Here is a 10043-nt window from a genome sequence, read left to right as displayed (position 1 = left end):
AGAGCAAGTCATCTCCAAGTCAAACCACTAATATGAAAATAAAACAATAAACCATTAAATTCGGTAAACTCGTCCGGTTATGAGCAATAATTCAACTAAACACTAACAAAAAATCAACAAGTAGCAATGGTTTTACGTGCATATCTTAGATAAGTAGCTGAATTTTATAATAAAAATGTTAAATGAAAACACTTAACTTCAACCCAAATCATTTGAGGCTTAAGTCAAGTCAAGTCATTTTACCACAACGACTTAAGTCAAGTAAAGTTATTAAAAACAGTGTCTTAAGTGCACTTAAGCCTAAGTCCAGTCATTGACTCAAGTTAATACAACCCTGAAAGGATGTAACAGCTGCTGCCTGTCGCATAAGGCAGGAGGCGCAAACCGCTCCGAAGTCAATTCGCAGTCTGAGCCAGAGGACAGAAACAACACACTTGATGTAAAATAAAAAAATGCACGCATTGGAAATAGAGTCGCTGGCATTGGGGTGCAATACACTGAGGTTCAGTTTTAGGGGTCGTGAGAAGGCCTATATCGGATTTGACACAAAGTGCTAAATAGGAACATAGGAAAAATGTACCTAGTTTCGTTTTGCAAACGTCAAAACTCATTGAATACACTATGCCCAATTAAGATGCATATTACTTTATAAAATGCGTCCCGCACATCCAATGACAAATATATGTCTATATTATGACGCATACCTAACTAGCCGCTGAAAATTATTAGCTTAAAGTCCTACTTTAAACTACGGGGCGCTAAGCAAGGTTTGAGTGTAAAATAGTAAGAAGACTGGGCAAAACATCAGCCGGACACTGCGTTGTAATGACTTAAGACACCGATTTTAAATAAATTGTCTTGACTGAGGTGTTTTGGGCAAATTGACTCAGGTTAAAAAGAAGTCATATCTTTAAGCATTTTTTTATAAAATTGTTTACTCAACTTTGCACAAAAAAACAAAATTGTTGCTTGTTATATATATACGTTGCGTTTTTGTTATTTTTTAGTTGTGTTATCGCTAATGAACGTAAGAGTTTACCAATATTCACAGTTTAACGTTTTTAGCTTCATGAGAAGGACTTGGCTTGTTATTTATTTAAAAAAACTTAATGTATACTTACAAAGATCTGATTGGACTTGAGTTATTATTCAAATAACTTGACTGGGACTTCAGTAATTTAAAATGACTTGTTTAGAACACTGCCGCGCGATCATGAAAGCCCCGTACAAGTTTCCGGCCTTTTGCAAGCTCAAGTAGCTTGCAGCACTAGGTGATGTATGGTGGTACAATCCCCCTGATGTGGTAAGCAGCTGAATCACTGCGCCGCTACAACGCTTTGTGCCATACAAATGCCCAAGGTGCTTTCTGACCTATCCAAATCAATCTTAGAAGCACGTTGACAGCTACTTTTAAGGCCATGCCTAAAGTTTGATTAAATTCAAGAGTGACAACGGCGGTATGCATCGAGATTACGTCTGAGACTTTTTAAAGTTATTTTCGAAATATATTTTTGCCCAACTAAAAATTTGGCGCTACTTATTTTTAAAACCAGGTCAAATCATGCAAGTATTATTTGGCGTAGGTTCTTTATATGTTATTATGTGTTCACGGATCTCTTTCTGTTAAAAAAACTACTACTACCGTAATACCGTTATAGACAGAGTTTTCTTGTAATTTTTTTCGGTGTTTCTAAATTGAAAATCATCCGAGTTGATCACCGATGGTATTTTGCCTAGTTACGAGATTGTAAGCTTTCAGTCGCCATAGGCAAAGCAAACCACCGAATGCCATCACAAAATATCACAAAAACAGTCAAAATACCCACGCATAACGCATACCTCAGTTTGTTTCCTGCAAAGCGGCACCGCAGGTCATTTCCGATCTCGCCGTTTCATAAACGTAAAACTTTCTCTCGTTAAAATCACAACAGGGCAACAGCCAACATCCTATATCGTTAGGTACAGCAGTTTTGACAGTTTATCAGCCTACTTGTTTTCGTGCAAAATCTCTCTCCTTGTCCGCGCTTTTCCTTTATTGTGACATCACAGGTCTACTTTAAGTGCAGGATAGACTCAGCAAGCGCTGTAGTAAGCTCCAGCGGAAAAGGGTTGTAATTTGCCTGAGCTAAACTATCGGGCCAGACGAAGGGTGGTAATTTTCCGATAAGGAGCAATGCGCTGTTAAAGCCTACTTTTCTAACTATGCGGCGAATACACAGTCTATTTCAAGTCTTTTTGTATAAGTAACAATACAATACCTTATTATCTCAAACGATTGTATCAATTCAAATAACATATTCCAATTCCCTGTTTTCTCTTTGTAATGTATGAACAGTATTTTCCTGGTTGTTTTCCACAAAAATATAATATTGTCGTCCAAAATAAAGATAGGTGTTTTGCACTTTAATTTTGGCAAACACACAGCACAAAAACGTAACTTTAAGGCGCCAGCATTTAAAATATGGTTAACCACAAGGTCTACAAAAGGCATGTTTTTGTACACCGCAATAAATACCAACCTTGGCATTTTAGATATCCTTCAAAGTGCTGACATAGTAACACCTGTTTCACAATTAAAAACACAATACAATCTGTCTCCCGGCACCGACAGATCTACCAATTAAGCAGCAATTAAAACTTCCATTCTAAATTACAATTTGCAGCAATTTAAAACAAGACACGTTCACAATAAACCAATTAACGAGATTGTAAACGAGCAGTTGTAAAACAGGTAATTTAATGCTTAACATCTTATTCAAACAGTTCTTGCCAATGGTTATTTTTAGCACGGTTCTGTTGCCATAACTTGCCCCCTTTCCTAATCTGCACCAGAATTTGCGTGGGCAACAGTGACGCCGAATGTTTTTTAATGGAAGCCCTAAAGATAGATTATGCGCCGATTACACAGTTTATCCTAGGCCTACTGCCTAAAACAAACATTTTATTGAATCTCAAACAGCGGCCATTCTCAGCCCATTATCTCAAGTAAAGAGATTTAAAAGGTAATTCGAAAATTCGAAACTGAATACATTTTTTTTCGCGAACCGTTTATCTTCTCCATGATTCAACAATCTCGTGCCGTTTCACTAAATCACGTTCGCCAGTATTTACTAAGCACAATTACATTATAAAGTCGTAGGTCTATACCTGTATATTTTGTACACTCAACTTAAAGCGTAATTTGGTGATAAAATTTAAAAAAAACTGCAAAACGCATAGCAAAAAAAGTCTATTTATCCATGTCACACACCCACGCTTTTCTGACACAAAAGCATCGTAGTTTACAACACAGTACCAACGCCTGTTTCTTTATTTGACTGTTAATTAAAACGCTCTACAGTCAGCAGCCTGTGTAAAAAACAACTGTGCTGATGTGTCAACCAAACTCATTCGAACGTCTGTTGCGCCGAGGTATAGGATCCCGCAGATGATTCAGAAACACCCCTGTTAGGAAGTAATTCAACCGATTGAGCGGATTCATGTATGAGGCAGGAATTTAGTAAACATCTGTTAGCCGTCGAAGTCGAACAGACCTTTGTGGGACAGCCAGACTGTAATATGCTGTTCCCACGTAACAACAAGCCTGCTAGCGGTAAGCAGGGCTGTGATGGCTTCTTACGGGACCAATGCCTTGACATGAAGACATTGAGTTAAACTGTTTTGATTTTTGACTAAACTTTTGAAACAATAATTTTTGGAAAAAAAACTTTTTTAGTATTATTTGTCCAAGTAAAAAGATTTACGGGGTTTCACGCGTTCAGTTGAATTTAACGGATTTTATACAATTCAATTTTTCTATAACATTTTAAGTTTCACTATTTTTTTCAATTTGACTACAGTGATGTATATTAAGTTCTAGCTAGTATTGATAAATGGAGTCTTAGTTTTGCGTAATTTTAGGTTAGGGCCAGCCTAAAGCTAGCTAGGGATCCGTAATATTTTTAAAATGTTTTGAGAAGGGTCCGACTAAAAAATGTTGGAAACTATCCTATTTTTAACACGTTTTTTATATTTTGGTCATGCTAATAACTTGATCCAAACTCGCTTTGCAATGAATTGGATTAAAACGTGACTTAGGCAACAGACTACTGTTTTTTCAAAATGCATTTTTGGAAAATTAAAATGCATTTCGGGGTTGCACTTTGGATTTTCCGGTATTTTGCATATAATATAGCATCACACAAGGCAAGTATCATGAAATTTGCTGTAAAAGCTTATCCAAACACCCAGAATTCAGCAATCCGACACTGACTTCCGGCCTATAGCAGTATTCTAGAGGAAGTGACATTTAAAGATCGACTTTAAATTACCGCGTAAAGAAGTAAAAGGTCATGGGCATAAAGCAAATCAAGAATTCGGATTTCGAAGTGCGGTGACCTTTTTAGTTTCTAGGTGGCCCATACGCCACTAAAAGCGACACACATTTTACTTATTGTGTGTGATTGGTGACAAATCATTATCGGGCTTTAGTATTTAACAACGAAGGCTCAAAATTCGTTTGCCGAAATTTGGTCTGCCTTCAGTGTTTTAAAAATGAAAAAATCAATAAAATTGGGTGAATATCTGTTAGTTTTGTCACCTTTTTAATTTACACAGTTCTTAGTGTAGTGACGTTAATCAAGATTTTTAAGTTATATTTTTGCAAGTGACTCAATAAAAACATGAAAGTTACCTGGTCGCGCATTTTTTTTTTAAATAATTTTTTCAATAAAGCTAAGGAACAACAGTTTTAACCTGTCTACATGCAAAACAACACAAAGCTTTAAGGAAATAGCTATTCAACTAAACGATTTGATAAAATCGGTAACGAAAATAAAAACATATTTTAAAACTGGCAGCGTCATGTCATTATTTTTTTTCTTGGTCAACAATTTTCGGGAAGATGGTGGATACGCCAAAATGTCGTTGCCTAATGTTTCTACGTCATAGAAAAATGTGGGACTCTTCTGCCGTAAAGCGACAAGAAAATACTGTGTTTTTTTAACGTGTCAAGGAAACTATGGTGCCTTTGATTGCTTATGGATAATTTAATCTCTATCAGAGGTAAGGATGTACGATAATACCAGATCGAACCCGATACCGTGGCCATGTGACATATCAGAACTCGTTTGATACAGAATTGCTGTAGGATTTGTACCCATGATCAGTGTTATTTTTAAGGTGTTTTGGGGGACTGAAACGGTCCTCTCCAGCGGTTTCCCAAATTTTGGACTTGCAACTTTTTGGTATTTAAATGAAACACTTGCGGTATCTTAAAACTACTTAGCGGTTACCCAAACCTTAAAAAAAACGTTGCCCATGATTGCAACCGAAAGCAGCTAAATTTTTAACTCAACAGCAATTTTGATTCAGGCAATCTTGCTTAAAAGTTTAGAGGTCTTTACAAAACAAGGGTAATTTTGCAAAAACGTTAAAGATTCAGGCAGATAAGAAAATTTCGTTAACTAGATTAACTTGGCAGAAATTTGTAGACTGTGTGGGTCCACACAGCGCTAGCCTATGTTCACATAAAAAATGTGTAACAAAAACAAACGTGGATTCTATTTTATGGATTTGTATTTTACAGATAAAAAGTGAAATGGTATATGTACGACGGATTTGAGTTGACAAAGATGTCCTCAAAATGGGCTCAAACATGGTAGAAAACCTAGTAACATTTGCCGGTCCTTACAGATATCGGGCCCTTCACGGAAAAGCATTTGGAGACACCCATACTTTAAACTAACAACCTTTTAGGTTTTATTTATGAACACCTTAACCTTATTTAAAAAACGCCTTTTTACCAGGTGTAATATTTTGAGCCATGGAAGCCAAGCGCTGAAGTACTTTTGGCCTTCTAAAGAGATATAGGCTAGTCAAGAGTAAAAGCTTTTTTGCTGTAATGCACAGACTGCATCTAAATTTTGCCATATAGGCAGTTGTAAAATAAATTCGGATGAGAATAACCACAATACAAAAGCCTGGCCAATATATATTGTTTGCTTTTTCCAAAAACAACTTACAACAAGTTTTCCAAAACAAGGTAATAATTTTATTTCCTTTTACATTACAATTGTTTTGGGGACAAAGTATAATCATCGGGCGAATTTAATCACCATATTGACCGTATCGTCTGTTATATCACATTTTTATTTTTAAACATCTTACTCGTTAAACCAATAACTTAATTCCATTTGCTGTACAGTGTTGCATGTCTTAAACAAAGATAACATTTCGTTTTCCTTAAATAAAAACCATGGCCGGGTTAACTAAAATACCACCCTTTATACTTTTTGGCTTGATATGGGCATCTCATAAACTGCAGTCGAAAACGAACGCAAAAAAAACGAAACACAAATTTGGTAACAGTGTGAAGTCATAGAAGTGCACATTTTAAATGTTCATAAATGTCTGGCGTTTAAAGTCAACGTGATGTGCTTTATTCCCCTTCATCCAAAAACCTTGCTGACCACGTAGATAAGAAACAATATCCCGACGATGATGCCGAAGTTTACGACCAGATCTTTTATCCTGAGGCGCAGAGCCACGTCGTCTTTTTGCGGTGTCATTTTTCGCAGATTAAGATTTTAAGCAATAAAAATTAGTTTATTGCGCTAAAAAACACAATAATAAATTCACTATTGTGTAAGCGTCAAAAAACTAACTCTTCTAAAGGCTTTAAATCGTAAAACTTTTATTAGCTGTCTTATTTTAAATTTGATTAATCTATTTAAACGACTGCTTTTTATTTTCTGACAAGAAAACTTGGTGTTCTTAAGTTTTATCGGTTGGTAAATTAAAATAATCTGAATTGAATCAATTTGCAAATATAGGCTCTATTTAAAACGACCTGCTAATGAGTGTTTTTAATTGACAGAAAAAATAACACAATACCAAAAATTATAAAGCGCTCTACAATATTAGGAGACGTACAGTAGCATATTAGTCGAGCTTACAAAACCATTTGAATCGGCTTTTGGATAAGCCTTAAGCGAAAGGCCAACCAATTACCATTGAAGAAAAAAAGAATCGCTTTCTAACCCTTTGTTCAAAAATTACTGTTTCCCGTTCGTCTCACCATTGTTTGATCATCATCAGCAAAGAAAAACGCGACACAGCTATGCACTGGGTTGGCTAATATTTTGCTGCAACTGTGCACGTACCATCGAAAGCACCTCTGACGTCTAATTACTGGGCCTGCTGGGTGCCTGGTGGCTGTCAGAAAGCACTTACGAGGTGCCAGTATTACGGAACAGAGGCTTGGCTTGTGACGTCAGCTGAACTCAGGCGGAATGCAACTTGCCTTGCTAATATTCAAGTGGGCCATCCTGCTTTTTGTTTTGCTTTTACACATGCTTTACGTTGCGGCAATCGTCCAGACGTATTCTTTGCCCTAGTCTTACGGCCCTGGCAAATGCCTGGTCATGAGAAGGATGTAAGAGTTTGTTTACTAGAAACTTTACGGTAATGTTGTCCCAGATTGGAAACTTTGGAAATTGCGCGGGGGAGATGTTTTGCAGCTGAAAAAATGCGCGGCTGAAAATAAAATTTCGACTTAAACTTGCGCGGCTGAAAATAAACCACCAGGCTACCGAACGTTGTAAGTTGCGACATTATAACAAACTTACAGGTTTACAGCGTTCATGGAATACTTGAAGCACTGAGCAATTTTTGGTTGGTGCGCGGGCACAGCTAAATATTTAAAAAGTTTGATAGTGTAGCATTTAATATGCAATATTACTCGATATTGCCTTATTTGACGTCACTAAACACGTGACCGTTGTGCACTGATGCGTGACCAAAACGCCGAAATGTGCGTTTTTAGCGTTTCGCAGGGGATTCTATATGATGCATTATAATTACATACGTCTTATAGACTAGCGCTTAAAAATGTTATGCAACTTCAGTATGCGGCCCGCCAATTTTTTTTGTGCTTGTTGTGGCCCTTGTACCATTTTAGTTGTGCAGGCCTGATTTAAGGTGACACATTTTCGGTCATACACGAGTGATGAGTGAATAAATGTGACGTCAGAATTACAGGAGCCATACTAACGTTTCTATTATGTTAATATACTTCTCGTAAATAGTAAAGTTTGTTAAAGCCCGTATTTATATTGTAGTAGTATTACTCATTTTTAGGTAATTTAGTTCCATACAGAAGTTTGCGCGGCTGAAGTTTTGCGCGTTTGCTTGAGTCAGATTTGCGCGGCTGAACACATTTTCTATAAAATTCGCGGCTGTGACCGCGGCTGAAGGTGCTGCTGCGCGGGGGATAAATCCCCCGCGCAGGCCAAACTTTCCAACCTGGATGTTGTCAACAAGTCATTTTAAAATGTCCCAGTAAAGTCATTTTAGTGAATTAACTTTAAGTACAAATCAAGCATTTAAAAAAATAACAAGTCAAGCCCCAGTTAAATCACTAATACAAGAATATAGTAAACCATTACAATTGATAAACTTTTCCGATTATAAGCAAATAACTCAACTAAAAAACAAAAAATGAGATAAATAGTTTACATTTCTAACAAAATGTCAAATGAAAACACTCAATTTCAACTCAAATCATTGGGCTCAACAACTTAAGTCCAAGTCATTTTTGCAAAACCACTTAATTCAAGTCAAGCCATTTGACAACAGTGGTGGAAGTTAAGTCGTTACAACACTACTTTTCGGTAAATCCTTTTAAACCAGTGGTAAATTAAGTCCAAGTCAAGTTTTTTTGAATAAATAACAAGTCCCAGTCCAAGTCATCAGTTGTGCATGTCAACACTCAGTCAAGTTATATTTAGAGCAAGTCAACTTCAAGTCACGTCCCTGTCGTAAAAATAAAACGATAAACTATTGGAATTTTTTAACACGTACGAATCTAAAAAACAAGACAAAGGTAACATATAGCGAGCAAATTGTTTTGTGTTCAAAAATTTGAATAGCTTTATTTTATAAAAAGACGTATATAAAACACTTCATTTTAACCCAAGTAATTTGCCCAAATGACTTAAGTCAAGATAAGTCATCAAGATAAGTCATTTGAAAACAGTGACTTAGGTGCACTTAAGTCAAGTCATTGACTTAAGTCATTACAAAACTGTTTAGCGAACACTTGTTTTTACTGTTCTACTGCATGTACATCTGTGCTAACCTGCACACCTATACCGTATACATGGGAGCTTTACACTGCAATATTTTGAGATTAGCATTGCCCGCCTCTTTTCCTGTCCGTTGTTCACCCACTACGATGCAAGTTACTCAGAGCAAGTAATGTTGATAGTCCAAACTAGTGGTTCCCAATATTTTACGGCTAGCGACACCTTTCAGTAATAATAAATAGATTGCGGAACCCTACAAAAATTTTTGTTAATTCACTATAATGTCGCAACAAACGGAACCATGAAACAACATACATCAACTGTACTCAGTGTAGGAAATTTAATCTAATTTATAACATTTTAACCGTACACAAAGAGTTGTTATAGGCTTACCATTTAAGCAAAAATCTTATTCATAAAGATTTTCAAATATCTCTCGGCACACTTCAGCATTAGAAATAACAACCCGATGGGGAACCACTGGTCTAAAACAGTCAATATTTTTTACCCTCGCAGTAACATTGTAGGTAGACCACACTGGGTTGCTTTGCAAAAGTTTGCAACGCTCTTAGTTGTATAGGGTATAGGGCAATGCTTGGCGATTTGATATTTTGAGCATCATATGGGAGCTTTTAAACATAAATTCGCATAAAGAATAACAATCAATTATAAATTCACTAAAGCCCATATTATTTGTTATTTACTGTGCGCGATTGAATCACTCACCGCCAAAGACCCTCGGACTTGTAGCAATTTTTAGGGTGGCACCAGCTCTACTTCAACATGTAACTCTTTGCAGTGATTTTAATGTTTTTTTTGTGTTCATTATGTTTTAATGATGTCATATGCTTTACATTAAATTTACACCTGTGTAGTTAAGCAACTGAACAAATAGTTTAGGGTTTTTCAATTTGCGAGTTTCGCTATTAATTTTTAATAGTTTCTCGGTTTTTGAACTGCAGTATAATTGCTCCTTTT

This window comes from Ascidiella aspersa, chromosome 7 (assembly GCF_963924565.1).
Source record: "Ascidiella aspersa chromosome 7, kaAscAspe10.2, whole genome shotgun sequence".
Taxonomy (NCBI): Eukaryota; Metazoa; Chordata; class Ascidiacea; order Phlebobranchia; family Ascidiidae; genus Ascidiella; species Ascidiella aspersa.
Note: the sequence above shows the minus strand (reverse complement) of the source record.